The sequence below is a fragment of the Lepidochelys kempii genome, chromosome 9, assembly GCF_965140285.1.
Source record: "Lepidochelys kempii isolate rLepKem1 chromosome 9, rLepKem1.hap1, whole genome shotgun sequence".
Classification (NCBI taxonomy): domain Eukaryota; kingdom Metazoa; phylum Chordata; order Testudines; family Cheloniidae; genus Lepidochelys; species Lepidochelys kempii.
In genome coordinates, this window is record NC_136388.1 from 99,183,469 (window position 1) to 99,197,493 (window position 14,025).

The following is a 14,025-nucleotide window of genomic DNA, read 5'->3' on the forward strand; positions in this document are numbered from 1 at the left end:
AGTAATACAGTGGCAGCTATAGTTTCACCATCTTCGATAAAAATGCAACAAACTTCATTAGCTGATCAATAGCCTCTCATCTGTTGACTGTTGCTAGCTACATTTTACTTCTAAAGCAATATCCAAAATCAGGTGCTGTGCCAACCTGCCACAAGGTTGAAGTGCAACACCCCCCCCCCCCAACATGGGCTACTGTGAGCGCATCTCACCTGTCCTGAACTCTCTGTACTGGCTTCCCATCGAATATAGTCACAGGCTAGGTTTCAGACCTTATGGTCAAGGCACTCAGCGTCTAAAGCTCCAGGATGAGGACCAGGGTTGACGACGGCGCTCCTCAGGCATGGTGGAACGCCGCCATCAGGGTAAAGCTCATCTGCGCAGTGAAAGAACTGTCTTGGGGTATGTCCACGCAGCAGCAGGATCCTGGGAAAGCAAGTCTCAGAGTCCAGGTCTACAGACATGGGGATAGGACCAGAGAGAGAACAAACCACATGTGACAGAGGTTAGTCACATTGCTTGAGACATGACTGGGGGGTGTTCAGACACTACAGTGAAGAGGGCAGTATAAGAAGCTATTTTTGCATAGCATAGAACTGATGCACACAAGTACAGTAATGGCACTGTAAAGGGCACCTAATTTGATCTTTGTCTCCATATACTTTATAGCTTAAATACAGTCGTCCCAGTCATGAACAAGAGTATTTTGGGCACATGCAGGCATTGTTGCACCAAATAATTTGGATCTTTAATTTATCGGTGACTCTGGTACCAGACTACAGGATTGTATTAGGAGAATGAAGCACATTGTCAGAAGATTAAGGGCTAAAATATAAAGGAAACTTGGAAAGGAACAGAAGCCCATAAATAGCCTTGCATAAATATGCATTATAATGAATTCTTAAGATACTATTATTATGTTAACAAGTTCTCTGTTATCCTGTAAAGGTCTCTGGCAGGCTTTCTCTTGGCCATTACGGCAAAGCAAGACAAAACATGCTGAAATTGTGAATTGAATGTTCACTGATGGAAAACCTATAATGTTAAGTGAATCAGTTTCACTTCAGGTAAGGAAGATGATTGCTTCTCCAGTCCTGCTGCTTGTATCATTAAAATCCAGAAAGAGACGCTGTGAGTAAAGGAGAGGGCGCTGGTTCGTTTTTGTTTTTTTTTAATAAAAGTTGTGAGAACATTGAAAACCCACCTGGTGAGCTGGGTTTAGAAAGAGACACAGAGGCCAGGCTCTGTGGGGCCAGCCGAGCCGTGAGATAGCAGCACTGTGGCAGAGGTGATCAGAATTTGGGAATAATATCAGGTGTCATCTACTCTACACCACTAGTTTGTGTATAAATCAAGATACTTACCATGGGCCCAGCACAGTAGTAGCGAGTTGTTGCTATGTAGATGGTAAAGTTGGTGTGAGGAAGGTGCTACATGAAACAGTTTGCTAGACTGGCACCTCTTGCTGGCCAGTTCATGGAGTGGCCTTAGTGGTAGGACCCAGGATGGCAGCTAGTCTTCTCTCTAGCCAGGAGTATGGGCAGCGTTCAGGCTGTGGTAGAAAAGGCTGTAAAAAGGCGGTCAGAATTTAAGGGCCACTAGGATCCAGTTATCAACATCTCACAGAGCTTCTTGGAAATCCAACCATTTCCATCTTCATGATTTTGACCAACTGTGTCCTTGCGGGATCACAGCGGACCAGCATGCTCAGCAACACGGCCGTCGTCAGGAGTTCTGTCACAGCCGGCTGAAGCTATCGGACAAACTCCATTCAGTCCTAAGGAGCAAAGTCAGGCAGACTCTTCAATGGGGATGTGCAGTGAGTGGAAGATCTTGTAAGAGGTTATTTGACAGAGTTTGGATCTCGTCTGTAGAGCTCACTGCAGCTGTTAAAGAATATTCCTCTAATTTATCTCTTCTTCCCAGCCTCTTAAAGGAATCATTAGTGGTAAACCACAACAACACTTGCCTTGCAACTGTCTAGTGATTTAAGATGGTCTAACTATGCATTTTGCTAACCTGTAATGCAGCCATTTACATTGATGGGGAGGAAAATCTGCTGAATCTTGGCTCTGATAATCAGCTCTCCCACGAGCCTGATCCAAAGCCCATTGAACTCAGTGTGCTACTCACATGTGTAAAGTTAAACACATACATGTTTACAGACTCAGGGCATGTAACGTGTAGTTCCCATGTTGTTTGCTGGGAATAACATGCATGCGAGCAGAGTGGTATCCTAGAGATTAGAGACGCCATGAGCATCTGAGACTAGAATGTGTGGCCATTAATTTGCCTATTTAAAAAGATGTTATAGTGGGGGGGAATTATTGCCTCGACCCCTAAGGAATTTGTGAAATGTTAGTTTGGAGAGAGAGGATTTCTGTTTCTTTTTGAAATATTAAAGGTCAGTGACGACTAGCCCCCATTAGAGACTAATTGCCTGCAACATAACTTTTCTATAGAGCGAGTATAGAAGTAACGTCTGAGCCCACAAAAAGTCACTGTGGTTTTCACTCAATCAACAGACGTTAATGAAATTTTAAAGGGGGGAAAAATCTTGACTAAAAGCAAGAATTGTGTTCTAAATCCCTGCAAAGGGGGTTTATAATTGAAACACTGACAGACCTGTAACTACCATGCTTCAAATGACAACGTAACAGTACTTGGTATAAGGATATACAAAGCCACAAAATGCTACGTCACACTCGCTAAGATTTTGATTGAAAGCAACTTGAGAATTAAGACTGGCCCTCCAAGTTAAAACCTGTTCCTATGTGTCTGTCTTTATTTCGCCCCACTGCATGTAGTTCCCGTGCTGTATTACCGAGGTCTCAAACTGGGCGCTGCCATGGGTATGTTATTGTTACAGATGACATGAGGGAAACAGAGAGGAAATCAGTTAGTGTTAAAAATAGTATTCCCCATGCAATGCTGCAGTATATGTTTTCCAAAGAAACTAAAGTTAAAATCAGCTTCCATATCTCTTGCTGAAGAGAAGCCGATAGTATGGTGTGTCTGGAACCAGTCACTAAACAGACACTAAAATCTAAGCAATTAAATCCCACATCTAGGGCTGGTTTTGCTGTGTCCCCCTACCCAGAGTCTCAAATGAAAACGCTGGTGGTCTGAAGATGGTAGCTTTGCCAGGCTGGCTGAAGGGCCCCGTGGCCACCTCAGAAGAAGGGGTGCTTCGCTTTTCTCAGCTAGAAATCAGTTTGTGTATCTGGTTTTTGCTCTAGTATCTTGGATCGGCTCACCCGTATAAAGTTATGACCCCCCAGAATGCTGTCAAGCCCAGGGAGGCCTGCACAGCTCTGCTCTCACCTAATAGTAACCTCTACTAAGACTCTGTCTATGCTGCCCGCAGTTTGGACTACGTGGGTGTGAGTAGCCATGCACACCCGTGTGCTGCACTGGAACGTCCCTGTGTGGATGCTGCAGGCATGAACTGAAAAGTTCCTGGTTCGCATTAATGTTGCCCTGTTGGAAGAGGACGAACTAGGAACCTTTTAGATCGCACCTGTGATGGCCACACAGGGGAGTTGCCTTGCGGCTCTCTGGTGTGCACTCCAATTCACACCCCTGTAGTGCAAACTGTGGGGCAGTGGAGACAAGCCCTTAGGCTTCCCGGTTACCTACAACTGTGAAGGCATAAATAGCTGTAAATGGTTGGTTGGAGCCAGTGCCTTCCTTTTTCTCTTGTTGACAATTAATACACCACTAACACACGCTCGTTACCACCACGGTTTTGGTACCTACTTTTCTGATACAAGCACACCGAGAAGGAATAACACCGAAAATTGACTCTACTTGGTCTTGTTTATCTTGAGAGTAGGTGAAAATTCAAGCTAGATACAACCATACAGTTCGAGAAGAACAACTGCTTCTGAAACCCCCCTCCTCACAAGCTGACAAGAAATGTGATGCCTTTTTTCTTTTTTTTTTACTTCCAGCCATTTGGGGAAATGTAACAAGGAAGAAGAGCATTCGGTAAGTGGGAGCCCATCTTGAAAGAGAGAAGGGGAGGGGGGAATAGGATTCTGTTCTTTTGCGAAAAGGCAACAGAGCAGCCAGGCAGCCTGGCCTGCCGTACAGCAGCTTGGAAACACAGCCATTGAAAAAGGATGGCAGTCTTGACGGAGTAGGCGTGAGTGGTTCTTTAAATAGAGCAAAAAGTTAAACTTCTAAACATGTACTTCGAATTCTGAATATATTAACGACTTTTAAATGGCCCAAAGGTGGGAGCAACACGTTGCGGCCCTGATCCTGCCTGCTTATGCGCACATTTCACTTTACGTTGAATTATAGCAAACTACTCTTATGTGCAGTTAGGCACAAGTCTGAGGCTCAGTCTATGCTACTAAGTTATACGGGCCTAAACTTTGGTGTAGACAGCGCTATGTCAACGGGGGGGCTTCTACTGTCGACACAGCCCTGCCTCGTGGCGGGGGGTACCTACACCGACGGAGAAGCTCTCCCATTGGCATAGGTAATGTCTTCACTAAGTACTACAGCTGTGCAGACAAGGCCTAAGTCTGGGCCGGCTTGTGGCCCAAGTCCCTGAGGTCGCTCAGCTCAGTGCCTTGCTCAATTCATTCAAGAAAACGTGAAGAGTGAAAATGAAATCTCTCAGGAAGGTTGTCCTCTGCCTGACACCCAGCAACTCGACAGCTGCAGTGAGGTGTTTTACCGTGCTTGTAGGGTGCATGCCAGTCACATCTCTTGCCGATCTCCACTGTCCTGTCCCCTCACCTTAATGTCTCCCTCGTGATGAGTTCCTGTTCCAAACTTTCTTGCCTTGCCCGGAGACGTGTCTTTGAGGCTACTGCATAGCTTCCATTTCTGCACAGAGGTGTAGACAGAGCTTCCGTCTCCTCAGTCACAGCACCAGCGCACTTTTGAAATACTGTGCCCAGGATGTCTTTAGTTTTTTAAGCATCTCTTCATCGTGTTTACAGCACACATGGTTCTTTGTGTCCTTGCAAAATGTTGCATTGAAATACAGAGTGGAAACAGCTTTCCAGGGCTGCAGCTTCTTTCCAGATCTTCAAAAAGAAATACTTGTGGCACCTTAGTGACTAACATATTTATTTGAGCAGAAGCTTTCGCGAGCTACAGCTCACAATGAAGTGAGCTGTAGCTCATGATAGCTTATGCTCAAATAAATATGTTAGTCACTAAGGTGCCACAAGTCCTCCTGTTCTTTTTGCGGATACAGACTAACACGGCTGCTACTCTGAAACCTTTCCAGATCTTGTCTCCCATAGTAAAGAATTGGCAAAACTCTCAGGGAGGCTCTTGAATTATAGCTCTTCCTCTTCCTTGTGATGCACTGAGAAAATGAATGCATTATTACCCTGCCCACTGTCATAGATCCATGTTCGTCCTCTCTGTCTAGTCACATAGAGACGGATTGACAGGCACAGCGGGCACATGCAGAATTACCCAGCACTCATTCAGGCTAGTGACTCACCGAAGACCTGGGGTGTTTAGATGCACTGCTTGCACCATTGTTCCAAACAGTCGGTACTGCACAGTTCTAATTAACTTAGCAGCAGCCCACAGATGGCCAGATGCTGCAGAGCTCCAATGGGAGCTCTGCCTGAGGCCGGTCAGGAGGGTTCCACCCACCATGTCTTGCTGTTTCTCACTGTCCATTCAAAGACTTGCCGACAACTTGTTAAAACAGCTGCTTCTCTTTCTGGGTGCAGCCCTTTTGGGGCACCCAGCTGCAGACACCAAGTTGTGCCAGATTTTAAGAGGAGCTTCCCACTTCACTTGGAGTTTCAGGCGCTCAGTATCAGGCCCGAGATATCCTCTCTGTACGAACAGTCGGACAATGGAACAATACTGCCTGGGGAAGCTGTGAAAGCTCTTTCAAAGGAGGTTTTCAAAAAGAAGCATCTGTCTTGGATATAGGGTTGCCAGGTGTCCGGTTTTCAACTGGAATGCCTGGTTGAAAAAGGGACCTCCGTGGCTCCAGTCAGCACCACTGACCGGGCCGTTAAAAGTCCAGTTGGCTGCTCGCAGCAAGGTAGGCAGACTGTCTGCCCGGCTCCGTGCAGCTCCCGGAAGCAGTCAGCATGTCCTTCTGGCTCCTAGGCTCAGGGGCGGCCATGGGGGCGCTGCACGCTGCCTCCACCCCGAGCACCAGCTCCACACAGCTCCCATGGGCCGGGCACCACAGCCAATGGGAGGTGCGGGGACAGCGCCTGCAGGCAGGGGCAGTGTGCGGAGCCACCTGGCTGCCCCTGTGCCTAGGAGTTGGCTGTTTCCAGGAGCCGCCTGAGGTAAGCACTGCCCGGAGCCCGCACCCTGCACCTGCTCCCATACTCCAATCCCTTGCCCTAGGTTTGAGCCCCCTCCCACACCCAAACTCCCACCCAGAGCCTGCACCCCCTCCTGCACCCCAACCCTGCTCTCCAGCCCTGAGCCCAACCCCCCTCCAGGAGCCCACACCCCTTCCCACCCCTGAACCTCCTGCCCCAGCCTGGAGCCGCCTCCTGCACCCCAAACCCCTCATACCTGGCCCCACCCCAGAGCCTGCATCCCCAGTCGAAGCCTTCATTCCCTCCTGCCCCCCAACCCCCTGCCCCAGCCCAGTGAAAATGAGCAAGTTAATGAATGCGGGGGAGAGTGAGCGGCACAGCGACAGGGGATGGAGTGAATGGGGATGGGGCCTCTGAGAAGGGATGGGGCAAGGGTGTGGTCTCATGAAAGGGTCAGGGGGCAAGGGTGTTCGGTTTTCTGCAAATAGAAAAGTTGGCAACCCTACTTCAATGGTTTAGTCACAACATCCTGCATCTTGGCAGGGGTCTTCTAATTCTATGGTTCTATGAGTCTGTGATTGTTGGAGGTGTTGCATTATAGATCAAGAATACATGAACTTGTTCTGAGATTCAGAAGGCAGTGAGATGCAGACCAGTTGAAAGTCTCTGGGTGAAAATAAAAAGGGAAAAAAGACCAGGGCAATGTCATGGTAGGCATCTACTATAGACCACCAAGTCAGGAGGAGAAGCATTTCTAGAACAAATAACAAAAATATCTAAAACATGAGAGCTGATAGTAATGGAGGACCTTAAGTATCCAGGCATCTGTTGGCAAAGTAATACAGCAAAACACAAAATGACCAATAAGTTCTTGGAATATGCTGGGGACAACTTCTTGTTTCAGATGGTGGAGGAAGTAGCCGGAGGATAGCCATTTTAGACTTGACTCTAACAGGGAGGAATTGGTTGTGAATCCAAAAGTGGAAGGAAATGTGGGTGAAAGTGATCATGAAATGATGTATTTTGTGATCCTAAGGACAGGAAGGAACCAGAGCTGCAGAATCAGACAAAGGACTTCAGAAAGGCAGGCTTTAACAAACTCAGAGAACTGGCAGGTAGGGTCCCCTGGGAAGAAAATTGAAGGAATAAAGGGATTTATGAGAGTGGTGGTTTCTGAAGGAGACAATATTAAATGCACAATTATCCTGTTGCAAATGAACAATAAAAAGAATTATAAGAGGCCAATATGGTTCCAACAGAAGCTCTTTAATTACCCAAAAACCAAAAAGAAATCCTACAAAAAGCAGAAACATGAACAAATTGCTAAGGAGGAGTACAAAAGAACAACACGAGCATGTAGGGACAAAATCAGAAAGACTAAGGCACAAAATGAGTTACACCTGGCAAGGGACATAAAAGGGAATAAAAAGAGGTTCTTTAAATACATTAGGAGCAAGAGAAAGATGAGGGAAAGTCTAGGTCCTCTACTTAGCAGGGAAGGAGATCTAATAATGGATGACATCAAGAAGGATGAGGTGTTTAATGCATATTTTGTTTCATTCTTCAGTAAAAACGGTTAACGGTGGCCAGATACTCAACACAATTAATATTAACATGAAGGGAGAAGGAACGCAAGCCTGAGTAGGGAAAGAACAGGTTAAAGGATATTTAGATAAGTTAGATATGTTCAAGTCATCAGGGACTGAGGAGTCATGCTCAGGTATTAAGGAACTAGCTGAAGCAATCTTGGGTCTTGTCTACACACAGCACTGTAGCGCTTAGTGAAGGTGCTTGCTACCTGTACCGACAGGAGAGCTTCTCCCATTGGCGTAGGTACTCCACCTCCCTGAGAGGCAGTAGCTATATTGACGGGAGAAGCCATTCGGTCAACAGAGCCCTGTCGACCCTGGGGGTTAGGTCAGTATAACTACATCACTCAGGGGATTTTCCACACCCGTGAGTGACATAATTATACTGACATAAATGTGTTGCGTAGACCAGGGCTTGGAAGCACTGGGGATTAGCTCAGAGAATTCATGGAGGATGGGTGAGGTCCCAAACAACTGGAAAAGGGCAAACATAGTCCCTACCTTTAAAAGAGGAAACAAACAGTGGCTGAGAAATTATTGACCAGTTAGCCTAACTTTGATACCTGGAAAGGTAGTGGAGCAAATGATTAAACAATCAGTTTGTAAGCACCAACCAAAATGTTTCCCCCTCCATGGAAAAAAAAATCATTTTTATAAAATTCTGCTATAGGTTTCCTACCCAAATGTTAAAACATTATGCCAGAGCACGAGACACAGGAAATGAAATTGACTGCAAGCTGGCAAGTCTGAATCTGAGTGCCTAGAAACCCCAGGGAGATCAGGGCCCCTTTGGCCTGCATGCTGTATATACACCTGGTAAAAGGCAGGTCCTGCCTTGAAGAGCTTCCATGAGAAATAGATAAGGCAGACAAAGGTGGGAGAAAGGAAGGATTATAAACATGGCCCAAATCTGAGCTGGCAATGTCTCTTTATTGCGTGGTTTTGAATTTTTTGTGGGGATTTTCATCTACTTGGCCCTACGTCAATGCAATCTAGTGTCTAGCCGGATTTCTCTCTTCCACAGCTTATATGAGAAAATGAATATCTATTGTCTTTCAGCTGTTCTTATTTCTGTGCTTTCCCAAAGAGGAAGGCTGATTAGGTCAGGTCCAGTTCTCTTTTCGTGAACACTACAGGGATTTACGAGAGATGGTCATTTTACTTTGTCTGAGCACGCAAATAAAACACGGACCCGTATCAATACTAATTGATTGTCTATCTCTTTTACATCTTCAAATGATGCTGCTCTAAATATCAATACAATGCCAGTGAAAAATGTGGCTGCAATTTGATTGCTGCTGCTATGTCTTTAAAGGGCAAGAACCAATGTCAGCTGCTGTTTATCTCACTTCAAATCATCACAGGCACTCTCTCCTCCCTCAGGTCCAACACTACGTGCGGGTCAGACCATTATGATTGTAAAAAGAACAGGAGGACTTGTGGCACCTTAGGGACTAACAAATTTATTACAGCATAAGCTTTCATGGGCTACAGCTCACCTCATCGGATGCATAGAATGGAACATATACTAAGAAGATATAGATAGATAGATATCGATATACATGCAGATAAGTTGGAAGTTATCATACAAACTGTGAGAGGCTAATTAGTTAAGATGAGCTATTATCAGCAGGAGGAAAAAACTTCTGTCGTGATCATCAAGTTGACAAGAAGGTGGGAGGATACTAACTGAGGGAAATAGATTCAACATGTGTAATGACCCAGCCACTCCCAAATATTGAATCTATTTCCCCATGTTAAGTATCCTCACACCTTCTTGTCAACTGTCTAATCTGGCCATCTTAATTAACATGACAACAGTTTTTTTCTCCTGTTGATAATAGCTCATCTTAACTAATTAGCCTCTCACAGTTTGTATGGCAACTTCCAACTTATCTGTATGTATATATACATATCTTCTTACTATATATTCCAGTCTATGCATCCGATGAAGAGGGTGCCACAAGTCCTCCTGTTCTTTTTGTGGATATAGACTAACACGGCTGCTACTCTGAAACCTGTCATTATGATTGTGTTTTTCTCCCCCGCTGCCAGTGGGGAAAGACCCCCCTACCCCTTATCTGCAAGCTGTGAACGCTTAAGGATAAAGGAAATGACTATCTACAAGTGTCAGATTGTGCCACTCTGCTAGATCCCAGGAGAGTTGCCCTAGGTAAGAGCCCTAGGGTTGAGGATGAGTGAGCCACTAAAATAGCCATACCCAGTGTGAAGGAACGAGTCAGATACAGGAGACAGGTCAGTTCCATGGGAAAGAGGAGCTCTGAATTTTAGAGGGCAAGGTCCAGCCTCACGTATCAAAATGATGAAAGGAACCACATGTCATATCAGAACACATGTTACTGACGGAAGGTGGACTACGCAAAGTTATTCACCTGCTGGTATACCTCATGAATGTAACTTGAAGTAAGTCACCTGGAAACATTACTCCATACCTGGACAAGTTTAATAAATTCCTGGATTTTACGTTCAGGTAGCACCATGATGGTCATTTAGTCTGACCTCCTGTGTAATACAGACATAACCCAATGAATCTTGCATCAAGCCAAATTACTTGTGGTTGAACTAGAGCATAGCTTTTAACTGATATCTGGTCTTGATGTACAGACTCCAAGTGATGGTGAATTCACCACAAGCCCACAGGCAAGCTGTTCTAATGGTTTATTACCTACCCTGTTAAAAATGTGGCTACTTTGTTTCTCTGTGTATTCTAGATAATAAGCTATCCTTGCTGGTTTTGGAAATTTCCAGAACATCATGTAGAGTAGGGAGATACCTAGTTTCATTATAATATCATTGTGAGGGACATTATCATCATTCTGCAGACTGGAGACAGATTTGTTGTTAGCAGAATCATTTGCTGACTCTAATTATCTGATTAATGCTCAGTAACTACAGTCCTGGGCCCCCTAGAAATAATAGATGGATAATAAGATAATTGGGGACTTCTAAGAAGACTGGAAGGAACATTTGGCAAGGGACAGGTGGACAACTGGATGATGTGCTATCTCCTGGAGCCAAGATACAAGCTGTGGCTGCAATATTGTGTAGGTGTCTGAAGGGGCGAGCCAGGCTTCATTGGGGCTGGTGATGTCTCACTGATTATAGCTGACTTCAGAGGACTTGAAAGGGGGCTGAAGGAGAGAAGTGCCCAAGGGATCTTCCCGGAGGTCCTTCCTGTCCTCCCAGAATCTTCTGTCTTCCTTCACTTGAAGTGAATGACTGGCTAGGTAAGTGGTGTTGGGTAGAGGGTTTGGGTTTTGTGTAATATTTGTGCACCCTTGGTAGGGAGAGAGAGCTCTATAGTTGGGATGGCTTCCATCTCAGTAGAGGAGGAATCAATCTCCTTGGGGACAGACTGGCTAGGGTAGTCAGGAGGGCATTTAATAATGAAACAACTGATAAGTAAATAAATAAATAAAATAATTAAAGGAGGGTAATATAATTAATGCCTATCAATGTGGGTTTATGGAAATGAGATCTTGTCAAACTAACTTGATATTCTTTTTTGATGAGATTACAAGGCTGGTTGATACAGGTCATAGTATTGCTGTGTAGACTTAGACTATGGTAAAGCGTTGGCTTTGGTGTGGCATAACATTTGAATTCAGAAAACTAGAACAATGCAAAATAACATGGTGCCCAGTGCTGATTTGGGGAGTCTGTCTGGACAATTTCTGAATTCTGAACGAGGTGATGAACTCCGTGTATGTATCTTTACCGAGCTGCAAAGTCTGTTTTGAATGTGCGGCCCCCCTTCGCTTTCTCTGTTGTCTGTTTGCTTCCATGTTGGACTGAAATTCTAAAGGCTGGTGGCAAAGACATAACCAAAGAGGGTCATTCACTTTAACTTCTCTCCCACTGAAATGGACTCACTCTAAACAACTCTAAACCCAGCCAGAAGAATTGGCTTATCAGGGGAGAGGTCACTTAGCAACAAAGTCACCTGGTAGGGGTCTCTGGTCACCCAAGGAGGCTGATCCAGAGCTCACCCGACAGACAGGCTGGAAGATTATAAAGGCCAGAAGCTGCTTTATTTACTCTGGTGGGCTACTGGCAGGTGGAGTCTGACCAGACCTGTGGCACATCTATTAAATGGATTAAAAACGAGCTATGATCTCAAAATGGTCTGAAGGGGTCTCAAAATGTAATTGAACAGGGGGGTGTTTCTAATAGGGTGTCACAAGGACTGCTTCTTGGCCAGATGTAAGGTCATAGATCTAGGAACAAAGAATGCAGGCCATCCTTACAGGAGACTCTGTCCCGGGGAGCAGTGACTCTGAAAAAGCCTTGGGGGTTCCAGTAGATAATCAGCTGAACACAAAGCTCCTGGGATGATGCTGAGGCGAAAATGTTTGATATTTTTCTAAAAGATGTGCTCTGGGTCAAGCCCAGCTATTGAGCGTGAAGCAGGAATTAATTCAAGGAAGTCCTATGGCCAGCGTTATGCAGTAGGTCAGACTAAGTGATCGCAGCGCTCCCTTTTAGCCTTAAAAATCTATGAATCTATGGCTACAGGAAATACAGATTTTCAAATACTCTCATCACTGCTGTCATGTGGCCACACACACTAGGGGTGACAACAGGCTAATGCAATCCAGGAAAGGACAGCAGGTAAATTAGTCCAGCTTCTATTGAAGGTAATGGGTGATGCCTCATATCTCCATGAAGTTTAAAGGCAAGTGTGTTTGGCTTTGTACCCAGGAAGGTTTTGTGTTCACCCCTTTGATGACTGTGCACTGGTTGTGTGGTCTGCAATATAGCAGATCTAGTCGACTGTAGTTTCAGTGCTTACTTTCTGTACATTTATTTAGCTGCCTGTCTGCATGTCCTGCTTTGAATATTGGGGTATGCTTGATAGAATGAGTTGTATTTCACCTTCTGATTTGACTGTTGTACCTTTTGATGTCACTGATATTCAGACATGAATAAATGAATTTACTTACTGATGCTTTGTCTGTTAAAACATCTGTTTGCATGAAATTTGCTTTGCCTTATCACCTTATCCCCAGCCCACACTTCTCCTTTTGTGGACCACCTAAAGTTATTTACATAAAGCACTTTGTTTTCCTATAGGTCACCTTCTGCCCTTTCTCTAATAATGTTGTAATCTAATTCCCTCTGCTCAGCTAACTCATCTGGCCCTTCTGTGTTAGCCTTACATATGCGGATATGTTTTTTAGAAGTCTGAAGCCATAAGATATCAAGCTGGAACTGTTGCACCCATTTCAGAGGATCAAATATTAAAATAAATGATCACGGCAAAATGCTTTGACCAAGAAGGTGTTTCTGATGCTACCCTTTCTGCTACTGGTTTTAAGGAGACTCAATTATCAGATCAGATTTTTTCAGTGTCGTGGTTTGGTTTTTTTGTGTGTGTTTCTGTTTTGCTTCCCCATCATGGATGGCTTCGTGCATAGGTTTTTGCACTATGAGCATGTAAATAGCATTGCCCATAATAAATAACCCAAGATGTTTAACACAGTGTTATCCCAAGGGTTAGGTTAGCTCCTTGATAGCTTGACATTCAAGGATCACAAAGCTTCACCATAACAACAACACATGAACAATCTAATTATATTTTGACAGGTCATCCTGCAAAACAATTAGGCAGGATTAGATGTATTTTGTCATGCTGCTCTGTGTGCTGCATGGGAGATATAGGCAGGAATACTTTAAAATTAATACTGCCTTCAAGACCAGATTTTCAGGTGGTGTAAACTGGCTTCGCTCCGTTGGCTGCAGTAGGTCTAGGCTGATTTACATCTACTGAGGATCTGACCCTTCACATTTTGTTTGGCTTCTTTTTGCCACTGAAAAATGCATTAGAAAAGTCCACTTAGTTTCAGCAGCAATGATTGTACCAAATGCACATGACATTTAGAGCTGGGAGAATTCAGCAAATGGTTTTCCTGAAACAGTCAGCTGAATTTGTGACGGAATTTGCCTCGAACTTGCTCACACTCTTTTGATATTTTTGCTTTTCCTGAATATTAATTCAGGCATTGGCCTGATTCTCCACTGTCGTGCCCCTCGTGTGGACCTTTACACCTGTGCCCAGTGAAGATAAAATGTTGCCTATCTGCCTTGGTAGCAACCTTTTACCCACACTTTGCAGTGGTATAAAAGATGAAGCGCTGCAAGGCACTGGA